Below are 19,803 nucleotides of genomic sequence, written 5' to 3'. Positions count from 1 at the left end.
CTAGGAAGATCACTTAAATGGCAAGGGAACTTTCACAACCTACTACCAAAAGTAGACCAAATCCTGGAAGAACAAAGAAAACTTTGTCTTCTTGACAGGCAAGAAACCAAATTCTAATTTTGCATGAACTTACTTTAAAAAAAAAAATATATATATATATATATATATATATATATATATATATATATATATATATATATATAAATTTCTTTTCAATGTTCCAGAATTCATTGTTTACCCACCACACCCAGTGCCCCATGCAATATGTGCCCTCCTTATTACCCACCACCAGGCTCACCCATCCCCCCACCACCTCCCCTCCAAAACCCTCAGTTTGTTCCTGAGTCCACAGTCTCTCATGGTTCATCTCCCCCTCCAATTTCTTTTGTATTAAAATTTTTTCATTCCAATGTGAATCAGTCCTGACCATGCATAAAATTCCTTTCCAAAGATTCATTTTTCACAATCTTTTTTACAACTTTCTTCTGCCTCAAAAAAAGTACATCCCTAATCCACATACATTTTTAAAATTTTTCTTTTATTAAGATATATTTCTTTTTTATTTTTACTAGCTCTAGCCACATTAGTTAATTAGAGTTCTTAGCCCTTGGAAACTTTAATTTCTAGTGAAAATGAAATAGTAAGCATGAGTGAACTGTGTGTTATCCCAGCATTCTTTAGATTGGCAAATGTAGAAGTACATTTTATAATTTCTACAAATGTGTTTTTTTAATAGTACACCTTTCTGTAAAGGAGTCCAAAAATGTTTACCAACAGACCTATATTTATGTTTAATAAAAAAACAAAATTAAGGAAACCTAACTTTAGTAATTAATGTTTCATTATTTTATGTTATTTGGAAATGATCTAAATATTTAATGAATTTAACTTAAATCATTACTTAATCTAACTTAGCAGAACTATAAGGTTTCAGTTTAGCAGAAATATTTTGGAAACTATTTAAAAGCTTAACTCATAATTTATTTTTCTTAAGCTCTACACTTAGCATGGGTCTCGAGCTTACAACCCCAACCAAGATCAAGAGTCACATGGTGTAAGAACTGAACCATAGAGGGGGCCCCTACAAGTTCACCTAAAAGTTTTAAAATTTTTATTTACACATTTATTCAATTTGCTTGTTCTTTAAAAAAAAAAAAAAAAAGGATTTTACTTACTTATTTGTCAGACAGAGATCACAAGTAGGCAGAGGGGCAGGCAGAGAGAGAGGAGGAAGCAGGCTTCCCCGCTGAGAAGAGGGCCCTATGCAGGGCTCGATCCCAAGACCCTGGGATCTTGACCTGAGCCAAAAGCACAGGCTTTAACCCACTGAGCCACCCAGGTGCCCCTATGCTTGTTCTTAATAATTATGCTTAGATTACCCATAAAAGGAGTAATCATACATCATGAGACATCAGAGTCAGTTATTCCCCCATTTAATGTTTTTAATTTTAATGCCAGTATAGTTAACATACAGTGTTATATTAGCTTCAAGTGCACAATTTAGTGATTTGACAGTTCTGTATATTACTCAGTGCTCATCATAGTAAGTGTACCCTTTAATACCCATCACCTGTTTCATCCATCCCCACTCACTTTCCCTCTGGAAACCAACAGTTTTTTTCTCTATAGTTAACAGTCTATTTCTTGGTCTGTCTCTCTTGGTCACTTTTTTTCCTTTTGCTCATTAGCTTTTTTTCTTACATTCCACATATGAGTGAAGTCATATGGTATTTGTCTATGTTTGACTGACTTATCTCACTTAGCATGATACTCTCAAACTCCATCCATGTCATTACAAGTGGTGAGATTTCATTCCTTCTATGACTAAGTAATATATATCACATCTTCTTTATCCACTCATCTATCAGTGGACACTTGGGCAGCTTCCTTAATCTGACTATTGTATATTATGCTGCAGTAAACAGAGGGGTGCTTGCATCCTTTTGAAGTAGTGTTTTTCTATTTTGGGGGTAAATACCCCATAGTCCAAGCACTGGATGGTAGGGTAGTTCTATTTTTAACTTTTTGAGGGCCCTCCATACTCTTATCTACGTTGGCTGCACCAGTCATTCCCACCACATATGTACCAGCATTCCTTATCTGCACACCCTCAGCAACACTTCTTGTTTTCTGGTTGTTCATTTTAGCCATTCTGACATGTGTGTGGTATCTCATTTTAATTTTGACTTGTATTTCCCTAATGATGAGTGATAATGTTTATCTTTTCATTTGTGTGTTGTCCATCTGGATGTCTTTTTTGGCAAAATGTCTGCTCACGTCTTTTGCCCATTTTTAAATTGGGCTATTTGTTTTTTGGGTATTGAGTTGTATCAGTTCCTCATATATTTTGTACACTGTCGGAAGCAGGCCCCTGGCCAGCGCAGCCTCCGCCATTAAAAGATGGCGCCTGGGGAACTTTCCAGAACGCTCGGTGAGACGCGGAGGAGCGGCGGCTACCCGAGCTGCGCCCAGCAACGCGCTCCTTCCCGCTCCCCCACATCGGCCTCGGCCCTCTCACCGGCTGTAGAAAATGGTGAAAGAAACCACTTATTATGATGTTTTGGGGGTCAAACCCAATGCCACCCAAGAAGAACTGAAAAAGGCCTACAAGAAACTGGCTTTGAAGTACCACCCTGATAAGAATCCAAATGAAGGAGAGAAGTTTAAACAGATTTCTCAAGCTTATGAAGTACTCTCTGATGCAAAGAAAAGGGAATTATATGACAAAGGAGGTGAACAGGCAATTAAAGAAGGTGGAGCTGGTGGTGGTTTTGGCTCCCCCATGGACATCTTTGATATGTTTTTTGGAGGAGGAGGAAGAATGCAGAGAGAAAGAAGAGGTAAAAATGTGCATCAGCTCTCAGTAACCTTAGAAGATTTATATAACGGTGCAACAAGAAAACTAGCTCTGCAAAAGAATGTGATTTGCGATAAATGTGAAGGCCGAGGTGGTAAGAAAGGAGCAGTTGAGTGTTGTCCCAATTGCTGAGGTACTGGAATGCAAATAAGAATTCATCAGATAGGACCTGGAATGGTTCGGCAAATTCAGTCTGTGTGCATGGAGTGCCAGGGCCATGGGGAATGGATCAGTCCTAAAGATAGATGTAAAAGCTGCAATGGAAGGAAGATAGTTCGAGAGAAGAAGATTCTAGAAGTTCATATTGACAAAGGCATGAAAGATGGCCAGAAGATAACATTCCATGGTGAGGGAGACCAAGAACCAGGACTGGAACCAGGAGATATTATCATTGTTTTAGATCAGAAGGACCATGCTGTTTTTACTCGGCGAGAAGACCTTTTCATGTGTATGGACATACAGCTGGTTGAAGCACTGTGCGGTTTTCAAAAGCCAGTATCTACTCTTGACAACCGAACCATTGTCATCACCTCTCATCCAGGTCAAATTGTCAAGCATGGAGATATCAAGTGTGTGCTAAATGAAGGCATGCCAATTTATCATAGGCCATATGAGAAGGGTCGCCTCATCATCGAATTTAAGGTAAATTTTCCTGAGAATGGCTTTCTGTCTCCTGATAAACTCTCTTTGCTGGAAAAACTCCTACCTGAGAGGAAGGAAGAAGAGACTGATGAAATGGACCAGGTAGAACTGGTGGACTTTGATCCAAATCAGGAAAGACGGAGTCATTACAATGGGGAAGCATATGAGGATGATGAACATCATCCCAGGGGTGGTGTTCAGTGTCAGACCTCTTAATGGGGCCAGTGAATAACACTGCTGGCATCTTATGTGCAGTAGTGAATGAGTGAAGGACTATAATCATATCTCACTACTTGCTATTGTTTTTGTTTTAATATTCAACTATAGTAGTGTTTTAAAAGTTAAATGAAGAATAAACTCAAATATAAAAGCTCTGACTTTGCCCCGTATGTATGATGACTTCAGTGTGGAAGATAAGTTTAATATTTGTAAAAACTGCTTTCAAAAAAAATCTCCCCTAGCATTTGTTAGGCCATACCTTGTAATTAATTTCAGTTCTATGTATATGAAACAGCTCAGACTGAAATGCTGGGTGTATGTATTGACTTCAGTGTATGACCCTTAATTGTTAAGCTATGAAGTTAAAACTTGTATTTAATTGGCAATCAGACAAAGAATTTGTAGAGAAGTGTTGGTCTATAGTTATGTTAAGTGGGATTCATTGTGATGCCTCTGCATTTATTGCCTCAACTGTTACTTGAAGATGGCATGCTATGTAATTTGGCCTGTGGTATCAGTGATAGAAAGGATATCTCTTTAAAGAAGGGGTTTGTCATATGCTGCTGCTTGAGGGCTTGCACTTGTAGAATTGTATTCCCTTCTGTGCCATCTTTTTCTTCCCCCCCTTTTTTAATATATATATATATACATATATATATATATATGTATATATATCAGTCCTGGTTATACTTTTTTGCCTTCTTTTTGGACCATGATAAGCTTCAGAGTAGTGGCTTTGGGAGCAGGGTAACTTACAGTGAAGAGACATTTACGTGGAGAAGTTTGCATGTATGAGATAGGAAGGTTTTTTTTTTTTTTAAGGTATGTTACAGGCTTACTTTAAATAACGCTCTGAAGTAACTGTAATTTAATGTTGGTAGTATAGCAAATTATGATGAATAGCTTTAATTGTATGTTTAAAAAGTCATGTTCACAAGCTTAAATCTGGTTATCAGAATTAAGCAATTGGAATGTATGAATGTCTCCTTAATATACTGATTACAAAGCAAAAAAAAAAAAAAAAAGATGGCGCCTGGCTAGTTGCCAGGTTAGGATTGCCTCGTGAGACTAAGCGGAATGCCCAAAGAGGAAGTAAACAGCATTGGTTGCTAGCGAAGTTGTTCGTTTAGGTGCGCAGCCTGATTTGCTCCCTCCTGTACCCTGCTCACTGATTGGTCATGTAAACGTATATAAGTGTATAGACTTGCAGAAATAAAGAGAGAGAAGATACATCTGAACTGGGGATTCTTGTCGTCCTTGCGGGTCGAGGGCTGAAACCCGGGAACTAAATAAAGGAATCTTGCAAGGTAATCTGCAGGAAAGCGGGGAGTAAAGGTCCGCAGGTAAGTGGGGACATTAGCCACATTCAAAAGTGGGAATTCCGCAGTAAAGCAGGGAGTAAAGGCCATGTTCAAAAGTGGGAATTCCGTGGTAAAGTGGGGAGTAAAGGTCGACTGAAGTATATGCGTGTAAAAAGTTAATTTGCTATTTAGTGTCTTTAACGTCCACGTCTGTTGTCTGTGTGTTCATAATGGGATCTGAAGTATCTAAAGTGCGGTTGGAAGGGTCTTTAAAAGACCTGCTGAAAGCCAATGGAACTCCACTAAAAGCAAAAACTGCTCTGGCCTTTTTGAATACAGTGGAAAAGGCGGCTCCATGGTTCCTAGATGAAGGCTTGCTAAACATACCTCAATGGGACCACCTGTGATCCAAGGTTCAAGGATTGCTACTCCAGGTTTCTTTTCATATCCATTAGCATGATAAATGGTTCTCCACCCTCTCACTTTCAATCTGGTGGTGTCTTTGGGTCTAAAATGAGTGTCTTCTAGACAGAATATCAATGGATCTTGTTTTCTTCCTTTTTTAATCCAACCTGATACCCTATGTCCTTTGATTGTAGTTCTAAATCCATTTATATTCAGAGTAATTATTGAAAGATATGAAGTTAATGTCATTGTATTACCTGTAAAGTTATTATTTCTGTAGATTTTCTCTGTTCCTTTCTGGTCTTTGTTACTATGGCTCTTTGTTCAAAGGATCCCCTAATATTTCTTGCAGGGTTGGTTTAATGTTCACAAATTCCTCTGGTTTCTGTCCTGGAAACTCCATTTGGTTTCTCTCATTCTATTCTGACTGACAGCCTTGCTTAATAAAGTATTCTTGGCTGCATATTTTTCCTGCTTAACACATTGAATATATCATGTCAGTCTTTTCTGGCCTTCCAGGTCTCTGTGGACAGGCCTGTTGCCATCCTTATGTTTCTACAATTGTAGGTTAAAAACCTCCTGTCTTGAGCTGCTTTCAGGATTTTTTCTTTATCTCTGAAATTTGCAAGCTTCGCTTTATGTTGGAGTGTTGACCTATTTTCATTGATTTTGAGAGGGGTTCTCTGTGCCTCCTGGATCTGAATGACTATTTCCATCCCCAGATTAGGGATGTTCTCATCTATAATATAATGTTCTCATCTATAATGTTCTCATCTCATCTCATCTTCAAATAAACCTTCTCTCCTGTCTTTATCTTCTGGGACCTATATTATCCAGATATGATTTTCCCTTAAAGAATCAATTATTTCTCAAAGTCTGCTTTATGATCCAGTAGTTGTCTTTCTCTTTTCTACTTGGCTTCTTTATTTTCCATCATTTTGCCTTCTATATCACTCACTTGCCATTCTGCTTCATTTATCCTCGATGTTAGAGCCTCCATTTTTTATGCATCCCAGTAATAGTATTTTTAATTTCAACCTGTTTAGATTTTAGTTCTTTTATTTCTGCATTAAGGGATTTTCTAATGTCTTCTACCCTTTTTTCAAGCCCCACGAGCATCTCTACAATTGTTACTTTAAATTCTAGTTCAGGGCACCTGGGTGGCTCAGTGGGTTAAGCCGCTGTCTTCGGCTCAGGTCATGATCTCAGGGTCCTGGGATCCAGTCCCATGTCGGGCTCTCTGCTCAGCAGGGAGCCTGCTTCCCTCTCTCTCTCTCTGCCTGCCTCTCCATCTACTTGTGATTTCTCTCTGTCAAATAAATAAATAAAATCTGTTAAAAATAAATAAATAAATAAATAAATAAATTCTAGTTCAGACATCCTACTTATATCCATATTGATTAAATCCATGGCAGAGAGTACTACCTTCTGTTCTTTCTTTTGCAGTGAATTTCTCTATCTAATTGTTGTGTCCATAAAAGAAAGAGGAAGGGGGAAAAAAGAAAAGAAAGAAAAAACAGTGATAATAACAACAACAAAAAGAGAACTTCAGGAAGTATTTCCGGTGTCACTGGTGTCAGGAAGTATTTCACCTGTGCACACTCTGCTGTTGTGTTTTGACTCCTTTTTCTCACTGATTCATCCTCTACAGAGTTCCTCCTTGCTTGTAGTGGGGAGTGTTTGGATCATTAAGTAGGTATGCTTTGATTTGTCAAGTACAGCCTGCAGAAGAAGAAAGAAAAAAAAAAAAGAAGGAAAAAGAAAAGGCCAGATCCAAGATAAGAGAAAAAGAAATGGAATAAAAAATGCAAACAGAGGGGAGGAGGGGAAAGATGGTGGAGGAATAGGATACCAACCCTGAATTGAGCTACATATCTACCAGGGTACTTTGAACACCCATGAAATCCACCTGAGATGTAAAATTACACACTTCTGGATCTCTACCAGGGCAGAGGATCATCAGTGGAGAGATACAGAGGAGTTGGGAGTCTGTGGACAAATATCAGAGGATAAACAGAAGGGGGAGGGAGCCATCAGAAGCAAGCCATTGGAATGTAATACCCCAATGCAAAAGTGCCTGTACCAATAGTAACTTGGAGACCAGTGGCTGTGAGTCAGGAAGGGACTGATAATAGCACTCAAACAAAACAAAGGGAGTTAAGGGATAGTTTCTGGGACCAGCAGCCACAGGTGTGGACCCAAACCCAAGGTCCCAGGTGGCCACATCTGGGACCTTTCCACACCTGAGTGCATCTAGTGCAGGCTACAGTTGGCGGTCCCTAGGGCTGGTGGCTGCTATGACCATCACAGCCACCTCCACTGCCTCCACCATCACCAGGGCTGAGCATACCTGGCATGGACTTGAGTCAGTGGTCCCAGAAATGGCAGCCATGGGACTGGGCTTGCCCAGACCAGTATCACTCATGGTTTTGGTGGCACAGAGACACAGAAACAAACAGGAGACTTGGGCAACCACAGAGACAATGGTTGGGGTGTGCACCTCCTGTAGAAGGCTGCAGTGTTCAACAGAGTTTGCAGAGAAGGGGAGTCTGTGTGTTCTGGACCATTCAGAGAGGAGCAGACTGTGGCTTCTCCCTGAGGCAGAGGTCCAGGTATGCACATTTTACATTGCTCTAACCTTCTAAAAAGGCACAAAAAGCTGCCAGAGAATGGAAGCCTCCAGAGAGCAGAAGCCCCCCACACTGGTTTCCATGGAGCTCAGCCCCTTGATAGGGGCAGGACAACTCTGCCCAAGCAGGACTGACTGAAAAATAACAAGGCAGGCCACTCCCCAAGAAGACAAGCGAAAGAAACAAGAGGACATCAACCCCAGGGTCCCCAAAAAACTGTAAAAGCCCAGCATCAAGGGAAATCAATATACTAAGTTCCTGGTATTGCCTCAGAGCCTGTATATTTCTTAGATACAACTTTTTTCTTTTTTTTTTTTTAATTCATTCTCATGGTTCTTGTTCTTTTATTTTTTTTTACTTACATTTCAACTAGATGTTTAATACAGCATATTCCAAAGTAACTTTTTAACTCGAACTTTTTTCATACATATACTTTTTTTTCTTTTAGATACATATAGATAATATAGATATGTGCTTCAATGTAGTCTTTTCTCCCTATTCAATACTATCTCTCTCTCTTTCACTATATATATGTATTATATATATAATATATATATAATTTCATTGTGTCATTTGTTTCTTTCTGTTTTATATATATAATTATATTTTATGTGTATATTATTATATACATATAAAATACAATTTTATATGTATATACATGTATATGTATTATATATAATATATATTATATATATCATTTCATGCTGTCATTTATTTCTCTAATTCTGTGTTATATATAATTATATTTTATGTGTGTATATTATTATATACATGTATGTATATAATATATGTATATATTTATATGTATAAATATATATATTTAAAATATATATGTAATTTATATATACACAAATATATAAAATTTGTATATATAAATATATATATTATATACATACATGTATATAATAATATACATATAAATATATAAATATAAATACATATACATATAAATATAAGTATATATAAATTTAAATACATATACATACATATATGTATATAATAATATACACATATAAAATATAATTATATATCTAACACAGAATTAGAGAAATAAATGACACAATGAAATATTCCAATGTCAGAATTATTGGGACCCCTGAGAGTGTGAAGAGAGAGAGAGAGAGGTCTAGAAGATAAAGTTGAGCAAATCCTAGATGAGAATTTCCCTAATCTGGGGAATGGAACAAGTATTCATGTCCTAGAGACAGAGAGGACACCCCCCCCCAGATCAACAAGGACAGAAAGACCTCCAGACATGTGATTATGAAATTTGCAAATTGTAAACTCAGAGAAATTATCTTAAGGGCACCTAGGGGGAAGAGATTCCTAAAATACAGAAGGAGGAACACCAGAATAACGTCAGACCTGTCCACATAAATATCAAGGGAGGTTCTATAAAAGAAGAAAGACCCCCCCCAAGAGTAATATAGAACAGAAATTTACAGAGACAATCTATAAAAACAATGTCCTCACAGGCAACATGATGATAATAAAAATATCTTTCAATAGTCACTCTCAATGTGAATGGCCTAAATGCTCCCATAAAATGGCACAGGGTTGCAGATTGGATAATAAGACAGGACCCACCCATATGCTGTCTATAAGAGATGTATTTTGAACCTAAAGATACAACCAGACTGAAAGTGAAGGGATGGAGAACCATCTTTCATTCCAAGCCTCAAAAGAAAGCTGGGGTAGTGATTCTTATATCTTATATTCTTATATCAGACAGATAAGATTTTAAGCCAAAGGCTGTAGTCAGAGATACAAAAGGACATTGCATCATTCTTAAAGGGTCTGTTCACCAAAATATCTAACAATAGTAAATATTTATGCCCCCAGCATGGGAGTAGTCAATCACATATGCCAACCGTTAACTAAAATAAAGAAGCATATTGATAATAATACATTAATAGGAGATTAATAATTAATTATATATTAGTAGGAGACCTTAGCACTCCACTCTCAGCAATGGACAGATCATCTCTGCAGAAAATCAACAAAGGAACAAGAGCTTTAAATGACACACTGGACCAGATAGACTTCATAGATACGTACAGAACATTCCACCTTAAAACAACAAAATACTCATTCTTCTCAAGCTCCCCTGGAACTTTCTCTAGAATAGAACACATACTGGGTCACAAATCAGGTATCAACCAATATCAAAAGACTGAAATTATTCTCTACATATTCTCAGGCCACAATGCTTTGACTGGAACTCCATCACAAGAAAAAGTTTGGAAGAAATTCAAATACTTAGAAGTTAAAGATAATCCTGCCCAAGAATATTTGGTTCAACCAGGAAATCAAAGAAGAACTTAAACAAATTGTGGAAACCAATGAGAATGAAAACACATAGAATACAGCAAAGGAAGTCCTAAAATGTAAATACATAGTCATCTAAGCCTCACTCGAAAAAATAGAAAAATCCTGAATATGCAAACTCTCTTTATATCTTGAAGAACTGGGGAACCAACAACTTAAGCCTAACCCCTGCATAAGAAGGGAAATAATAAATATTAGGGCAGACATTAATGAATTAGAAACCAGAAATAACAGTAGAAGACATCAGCAAAACTAGATGCAGGCTCTTTGAAAGAATTAATAAGATCGATAAACCACCAGGCAAATTTATCCAAAAGGACAGAGAAATGACTCAAATTAATAAAATTATGAAGGAAAGGGGAGAGATTACAACTAATACCAATAAAATAGAAACAATCATCAGAAATTAATATCAATAGCTATATGCCAATAAGTTAAGAAACCTAGAAGAAATGGATACATTTCTAGAAGCCTACAAACTTCCAAGACTAAAACAGGAAGAAATTGATAACCTAAATAGGCCAATAACTAGGAATGAGATTGAAGCAGTGATTAAAAACCTCCCAAAAAACAAGAGTCCAGGACCTGATGGATTCCCTGGGGAACTCCACCAAAAATTCAAAGACGAAATAATACCTATTCTCCTGAAGCTGTTTCAAAAATTAGAAACAGAGGGAAAACTTCCAGACTCTTTATATGAGTCCAGCACTACCTTGATCTTCAAACCAGGCAAAGACCCCACCAAAAATGAGAGTTTCAGACCAGTATCCCTGATGAATATGGATGCCAAGATTCTCAACAAGATCTTAGCTAACAGAATCCAACAGGATATTAAAAGAATTATCCACCACAATCAGGTGGGATTTGTCCTGGCAATGCAAGTGTAGTTCAACATTCACAAATCAATCAATGTGATAGAACACATTAATAAACAAAGACAGAAGAACCACGTGGTCCTCTGAATTGATGCAGAAAAACATTTGACAAAATATAGCATCCTTTCCTGATTAAAACTCTTCAGAGTATAGGCATAGAGGGAACATACCTCAATATCATAAAAGCCACCTATGAAAATCCCACAGTGAATATCATTCTCAATGGGGAAAAGCTGAGAGCCTTTCCGATAAAATCAGGAACACGACAAAGGATGCCCAATACCACCACTATTGTTCAACATAGTGCTAGAAGTCCTAGCAACAGCAATCAGACAACAAAAAGAAATTAAAAGTATTCGAATTGGCAAAGAAATAGTCAAACTCTTTCTTAGATAACATGATACTTTCTGTGGAAAACCCCAAATTACTAGAATTCACACATCAATTCAGGAATGTGGCAGGATACAAAAGCAATGCACAGAAATCAGTTACTTTCTTATACATTGACAGTGAAACTGTAGAAAGAGAAATTAGAGAATTGATTCCATTTGCAATAGCACCAAAAACCGTAAGATACCCTGGAATAAACCTAACCAAAGAGATAAAGGATCTATACCCTAGGAACTACAAAACACTCATGAAAGAAACTGAAGAAGACACAAAAAGATGAAAAAATTTTCCATGCTCATGGATCAGAAGAGTAAAGATTGTTAAAATGTCTATGCTTCCCAGAGCAATCTATACTTTTAATGCCATCCTAATCAAAATACCAATGGCATTTTTCAAGGTGCTGGAACAAAGAATCTTAAAATTTGTATAGAACCAGGAATGATCCCAAATCACCAAGGCAAGGCTGAAAAAGAAAAACAATTCTAGGGCCATCCTTTTTCTTGATTTCACACTATATTACAAAACATGATGACCAAGACAACATGGTACTGGCACAAAAGCAGATACATAGACCAATGAAACAGAAGAGAGAGCCCAGATATGGACCCACAATTCTATGGTCAAATAACCTTTGACAAAGCAAGAAAAAATATCCAGTGGGGGGGAAAAACAGTCTCTTCAATACATGGTGCTGGGAAAATTAAGCAGCTATGTATAGAAGAATGAAACTCAATCATTCTCCTACACCATACACAAAAGTAAACTCTAAATGGATGAAATACCTCAATGTGAGACAGGAATCCATCAATATCCTAGAGGAGAACATAGGCAGTAACCTCTTCGACATCAGCCACAGCAACTTCCTTGAAGTCATGTCTACAAAGGCAAGGGAAACAAAAGCAAAAATGAACTTTTGGGGCTTCATCAACATAAAAAGCTTCTGCACAGCAAAGGTAACAGTCAATAAAACAAAGGCAATGCATGAAGTGGGAGAAGATATTTGCAAATGACAGATAAAGGATTGGTATCCAGGATCTATAAAGAACTTCTCAAACTCAACACCCAAAAAACAAATAATCAAGTCAAAAAGTAGGCAGAAGACATAAACAGACACTTCTCCAAAGAAGACATACAAATGGCTAACAGGTACAGGAAAAAAATGTTCATCATCACTAGCCATCAGGGAAATTCAAATCAAAGTTACACTGAGATATCACCTTACACCTGTTGGAAAAATTAACAAGGCAAGAAACAACAAGTGTTGGAGAGGATGTAGAGAAAGGGGAACACTCTTACAGTCTTGGTGGGAATGCCAGTTGGCACAGCCTCTTTGGAAAACAGTGTGAAGTTTCCTCAAAAATTTGAAAATAGAACTACCATATGACCCTGCAATTGCACTACTAGGTATTCATCCCAAAGATAAAGATGTAGTGAAAAGAAGGGCCATATGTACCTCAATGTTCATAGCAGCAATGGCTACAATTGCCAAACTATGGAAAGAGCCAAGATGCCCTTCAACAGATGAATGTATAAAGAAGATATGGTCCATATATACTATGGAGTATTACAGCTCCATCACAAAGAATGAATACCCAACTTTTGTATCAACATCGATAGGACTGCAGGATATTATGCTGAGTGAAATCAGTCAAACAGAGAGAGTCAATTATCAAATGGTTTCACTTACTTGTGGAACATAAGGAATAACATGGAGGACGTTAGGAAAAGGCATAGTTAGGGGAATCAGAGTGGGAGACAAACAATGAGAGGCTATGAACACCAAGAAACACACTGAGGCGAGGGGAGTGAGCGGATGGGTGAGCCTGCTAATGGGCATTAAGTAGGGCATGTATTGCGTGGAGCACTTAGTGTTATATGCAAACAATGAATCTTGGAACACTACATCAAAAACTAATGATGTACTGTATGGTGACTAACATTAATTAATTAATTAAACTGTGTATATATTTTTACTGTTTGTAATAGTTCTTTTTAATTTTTATTTAAATTCAATTAGTCAAGGTATAATACATCATTTGTTTATAATTATTGGGATTTTAATGTCTTCAAGAAAAAAATTTAGGTTTTCTAATATATCATACTGTGATACATGGGATTTTTTAAAGATTTTATTTATTTATTTACTTGTCAGAGGCGGGGAGAGAGAGAGAGAGCACAAACAGTGAGAGCAGGAATAGGGAGAAACAGACTCCCCACTGAGCAAGGATTCTGAGGTGGGACTCCATCACAGCACCTGACCTGGTATGACCTGAGTTGAAGACAAATGCTTAACTAACTGAACCACCCAGGCATTCCAACATGGAAATTGTTAAATATTTAATAGAAGTACAAAACTACACAGATATAAATTTCTGCTATTGTTAGAAAAATGACTATATAAATGGAGTGGAAATTGAAACACTTCTAGTGAGGTAAATAAATCCAAAGTGGCATACATAAAAAGCAACACGTGGGTTTCATAAAGTATTTGAGATTGTATAATACATTTGTATTTTGGGGAATCTTGATCTGTATTCACTGTGTGAAGGAAACATAGTTATATTCACACTTACATCATGATCCACAATTAAATCAGATATAATCAAAACTATATAATAAACTCAAGTATTGTTTGGATCTAAAGTATATGCCTGTGTAAATATAAAATATTTTGACTGATAAAGATAATCTAGCATAATCAGCAAGTGTAGTTGCTGTCATTTTTCTGATAGATATTTCACATTAGAGAAGATCTCTTTTTTAAAAAAGGCATCCAAATAATCACAAGCATAAATTTCTGACAATTATTTTAGGAAGGGTCAAAGACAGCCCCATCCATGTGCAGCAATCTCAAACATTTTTGTAAAGATTTATTTACTTACTTGAGAGAGAGAGAAAGGGCATGAGCAGATGGGGCGGGCAGATGGAGAAAGAATCTAATGCAAACTCCCCACTTAGCTCAGAGCCCAATGTGGGGTTCGATCCCTAGCCAAAATTAAGAGTCAGACACTCAACCTACAGAGCCACCCAGGCAACCCTCAAACATGTTTTATTCCATGTATCTGGTCATTTATTTTATATGTTCATGAAGCTGGATGGTTTGATGAAATGTCCAAAGTAAAATTTATTAATGCCTTATCAGAATTTTACCTCATTAAAATTGTGGTGTGGGAAATTATGATCACATGCCCTTTGTGTCAGAGAAATGTGTGAGTGAGAGTGTTCAAACTTCTGAAGGAAATATAGAGAGGACTTTCTCATCTTTGCAAAGGCACAGTTTAGGAAGGATCATCTGTTATTTTTCATCAGTAGAAGAGGACAGATTGCTAGATAACAAGAACAGAGAAAAAGCCCTTGTGTATTATGTCTATAACTTCTGTAAATTGTAAGGTAGCTATTGGCTGAGTAAAAACAAAAACAAAAACAAAAAACTAAAGCAGTTCACAGATGCCAGGATCCTGTGGGTGGCCTTAGTTCCAGGAAAGGGGTTTGTGCAAAGGCTGGTCTGGTGGACTGTTACCATGTACACATTGGTCCAGATCATGAGGAACACACAGGAAATTTCATAAAACAATGCTCCCTACAAAATTAGCCTTGTGAAGTTTATTGGGTTCCCTTCTGCTACAGTATGTCAGATAATACACTTGTGCAACTTCAGTGGTGTTGAAGGGGGCCACAGCACTTATGATGACATAGATGTAGATCTGATGTGTAATTTGGAAAGAAAATAAAGATGGGAAAATGTATGTGAACAGTCTGAGTTTGAGCCATGTCTATCAGTGGTTTTGGAAGTGATATTATGACCTGAAAAATACTGAGAAAAGACGTGGTACAGAGGGAAAGACCCTGAGTGACTCTGTACATGTATAGCACTGTCTTACAACCAATGTCATCTAGAAAATTTCTTACTCCAAAGACATTTAATATTTTTGGAATCCCACTGAAAATAATTGTTATTAGCTAAAGTTAAATGGGTTAATATCAAATCTATAGGCTTCTTTGCATGGGACTGGAATAAAAAGGTATTGATGAGTAACACAAGTAACAAAGTGTTCCCAATAAACCAGTCCCTATTTGAGAATGAAGAACTTTCCAAAACAGTATCATTTGAAACTATTATATTCACTGGCCTCTTACACTATGGATAGACTTCTGCAGAGCTAAAAAGGGAGCCAAAATGATTTGTAAGCTTGATGAAAATAAGAGAATTTTGAGATGACTCCAAGAGGTATGATCACCCTCAGCAGTAAGTTGTGCAGATGCTCTAACAATATTCAGGAAATGAAGAATTAGTTCTAGAAGCAAATGTCAAGAATTGCTAAAATAACTTCAAAGGAACACTAAGGTCAAGATAAACATGCCTTGTTTATAAAAATATTACTGTAATTCTCAAAAATAGCTTCCCTGAAGGAGAATACTTATGCATTAAAAATATCACTTCATATATTTTTTTAAGATTTTATCTATTTATTTGACGGAGAGAGATCACAAGTAGGCAGAGAGGCAGGCAGAGAGAGAGGGAAGCAGGCTCCCGGCTGAGCAGAGAGCCCGATGTGGAACTTGATCCCAGGACCCTGAGATCATGACCTGAGCCAAAGGCAGTGGCTTAACCCACTGAGCCACCCAGGTGCCCCAACACTTCATATTTATAGAGATTTTAAATTCTGTGTATATGTCCTGAACTTTATTTCTATATATATATTTTTGGTTCTGTTATTTTGTCTTTTTTTTTTTTAAGTTTTTATGTCAATTCCAGTTAGTTAACATGCAGTGTTCTATTAGCTTAAGGCATACAATATAGTAATGTAATGCTTCCATACATCACACTGTGCTCATCACAACAAGCATATTCCCTAATCCCCACTGCCTATTTAACCCATGCCCCAACCCACCACCCTTCTGATAGCCATTAGTTTGTTCTCTATAGTTAAAGGTCTGTTAAGTGTATGCCTTCCTTTCTCTTTTTCCCTTTGCTAGCTTGTTCTATTTCTCAAATTCCACGTATGAGTGAAATCATACGGCATTTGTCTTCTCTGACTGATTCATTTCACTTAGGATTATATCCTCTAGCTCCATCCATGTCATTGCAAATGGCAAGATTCTGTTCTTTCTTATAGGTGAGTAATACTCCATTGTTTATATATACACACACCATTTCTTTATCCATTCATCAGTTGGTGGACACATGGGCTGCTCCCATAATGTGGCTATTGATGATGCTGCTATAAACATAACAGTGCATGTACCCCTTTGAATCTGTAATTCTGTATTTTCTGGGTAAATCCCTAGTAGTGAAATTGCTGGAGCCTTGAGTAGCCCCATTTTTAACTGTTCAAGGAACCTCCATACTGTTTTCCAGAGTGGCTGCCCCAGTTTGCATTCCCACCAACAGGGCACAAGTGTTCCTTTTTCTCCACATACTTGCCAACTCCTGTTATTTCTTGTGTTGTTAATTTTAGTCATTCTGACAGGCATGAGATAATATCTCATAGTAGTGTTGATTTGTATTTCCCTGATGATGTGATTTGAACATCTTCATGTGTCTGCTGACCATCTGGATTTTTTGGAAAAATATCTATGTCTTCTGCCACCAATAACTTTTAAAACCTTTGATATTGAAACCTGTACACTTGGTAAATAGTTGTGAATGATCAACTGAGATAAGAGATGTATCTTTAGGTCTGAAGTTGGGTTTGGATGCCTGTGCTACTAAGGAAGGGGGTACTAAAGTAGGGTATTCATGGGAAAGAAACTCCACCTTCCCACAAATCACAGCATTAACATAAGATCAAGGCACTACATAAATTTCATTAACATAAGATCAGGCACTACATAAATTTCAGGTTCATTTATTTTTTGGTCTGCAAGATGGAAGGTTTTAACAACTATACAAATTCCACAAGGAACAATAAAAGCCATAGCTTTAAGCCGTAGCTTAAATTATATACTTATGTTAATTAGAGCCCTTACTACGTATTAGGTTTTCAACTAAAAATTCAGTTGGTTTATTAGTCCCAGAATCCAGCATTTATATTACTTTTTAATTAAATCAATGGAGGCTTGGATGCTCCAACATAAATTATGGATCAATATTGAAGTCTCAGAGGAAAGAGATTACTCTCTGAATGGCTGATTTGTAGCAGTAAAATCTTTTATGTTTCCTGGTAACTGAAAACAATAAACATTCTAAGTTTACTTCCTCCTCTAGTCTTATAGAACTCTCTAGGGTCACTTAAAATTTTAAGGTGTTTGTGACCTTAGGTGCTGACTTTAATTAAATACATTTCTAAGCATATCAAGAGAATTTGTTGTAATTTATGATTCTTCTGGATGAATCAGGAAGTTCACTGTGTGCAAAGTAATTTCCAGTCCTTGGGGATTGAGCAAGCTAGTCCTCCTATACCCCTGGACCCAGGCACCTGCACCCAGCTACAGCCCACCAGAGATGAGCTCAGAGGAAGTAAGTCCCCTCCCTGTCTGTAGTTCTTGCATGAAGGGAGAGACCTGGCCATTTTTGCAAGAATTTGCTTCTCAATTCTTTTTTTGTTTAGGATTCTTCTTATGCTAAATATTTTGTTTGTCCTTAACAATAAGTCTCCTCTCTCCATGTTCTTACTCCCACACTTCTTATCATTTCCCTTTATCATTTCTTTTCTCTTCCATTTCTCTCATCCTTTCCTGTTAGTCTTTCTATTCTGCTGTTTTCTCCTTTCATTGCTCTCATTCCATAATTCTCAGTGGTGTGATAAAAATTATTTATTCTTCCTCTTATAATCTTCACACTTGTATGTTAATATTTTTCTTAATTAATTGATATTTTTCTGATTGTTTATATCTTTACCATTTTCCATATGTCATGATTGTTCTCAAAAGTGTTCATTTCTCAGCCCTTAACTTATTGTTTTTGCAATTCTATTTTTAATTTCCTCTGGACTTATTCCCTGCTTTTCCTCTTTCCCTCTATTTTTAATACATCATTTCTTCCTTTTTCCACTCTTTTCTATTATCTTAAATGTATATTTTTTCCTTTCTATCATTTCTTTACATTCTTCAACATAGTTTTCTACATTTTTTTTCCATTTTCCATAAGACACTTCATGCATTATTACTATTTCAGTAAGGGTATGAATGATCATTCATGCACATTCTGTCTACTCTGATATATATGCTAATATCCTAAAACCCAAAATTTTCTAACATTCAAACTAAATTTTTTCACTCTTATTATGACCTGCATATTGCCCTCTTATGCCCAATTTTTCTGAATCTCTTTAGGAAGATATAATTAAGAGGTCTTAAAAATAATTGTATAAACCAGTATTATATGACAGACAATATTGAAGATGTTTGTAAATCAAGGATTTTTACTGCAGCAACATTACTTCTGGCCAAACCTCACATATTTTTTTTCTGTAAAATTCAGATTCATAAAGCAACTTGAAACAAACACCTGTGTTTTTTTAAGATGCATTTCCATTGAGGCTTCCTCCTATCATCTTATTTATGTAGGTTAGTATACATTTGTGTTGTATTATTCATTTTCTCTCTTTTCTCTCCTTGTTACTTCAGTTTAGGTCCTCCCATCTTTTGTGTTTACTGTTCCTGTCTGCATTCCTTCCCCTCTCTTTTTATCATACCCTCTTCTCTTCTTACCTCTTCTTTTCCTCAAAACTCATAACCCTGTGTGTTGATTGACTATTTGGTTTTTTTTTTATTTTGGGGGGGAGTTGGGGGGGTTAAAGAAAGCACACATGAGGGAGAGGAGAGCAAAGGGAGAGAGAAAGAGAAAATCTTAAGCAGGCTCCACATCTGGCATGGAGCATAACACAGGGCTTGATCTCAAAACCCTGAGATCATGACCTGAGCTGAGGTCAAGTCTGACACTTAACCAAATGAGCCACCCAGATGTTCTTCGATCCTTGACTTTTAATTCATTTCCCCATTGCTTTCCATTTATGGTTAAAACTTCTCCTTTATTTTCTCTCTCTCTCTCTTTTTGTTTATGTTTTTGAGGTCATTTCTCTGTCTTCCATTGTTTATTCATGATATTTCTCTCACTTGTGAGTACTTTCTAATGTTTAAATTATCTGAATTTATATCCTTCTTGACCTTTAAGATTTCTTACTGATCCTACTGAGGAAGAAATCCTTTTCCTA

General features: G+C 36.8%; 2 pseudogenes; one reads left to right on the top strand and one right to left on the bottom strand.

The window, feature by feature from the left end:
- Nucleotides 1-224: 224 nt before the first annotated feature.
- Nucleotides 225-4,956, top strand: LOC131832670 (dnaJ homolog subfamily A member 1-like; annotated as a pseudogene).
- Nucleotides 4,957-7,687: 2,731 nt separating this feature from the next.
- Nucleotides 7,688-19,323, bottom strand: LOC131831202 (vomeronasal type-1 receptor 2-like; annotated as a pseudogene).
- Nucleotides 19,324-19,803: the final 480 nt, after the last annotated feature.

This window comes from Mustela lutreola, chromosome 5, assembly GCF_030435805.1.
Source record: "Mustela lutreola isolate mMusLut2 chromosome 5, mMusLut2.pri, whole genome shotgun sequence".
In the NCBI taxonomy this organism is placed as follows: Eukaryota; Metazoa; Chordata; class Mammalia; order Carnivora; family Mustelidae; genus Mustela; species Mustela lutreola.
Note: the sequence above shows the minus strand (reverse complement) of the source record. Positions and strands in the feature narration are given on the sequence as shown.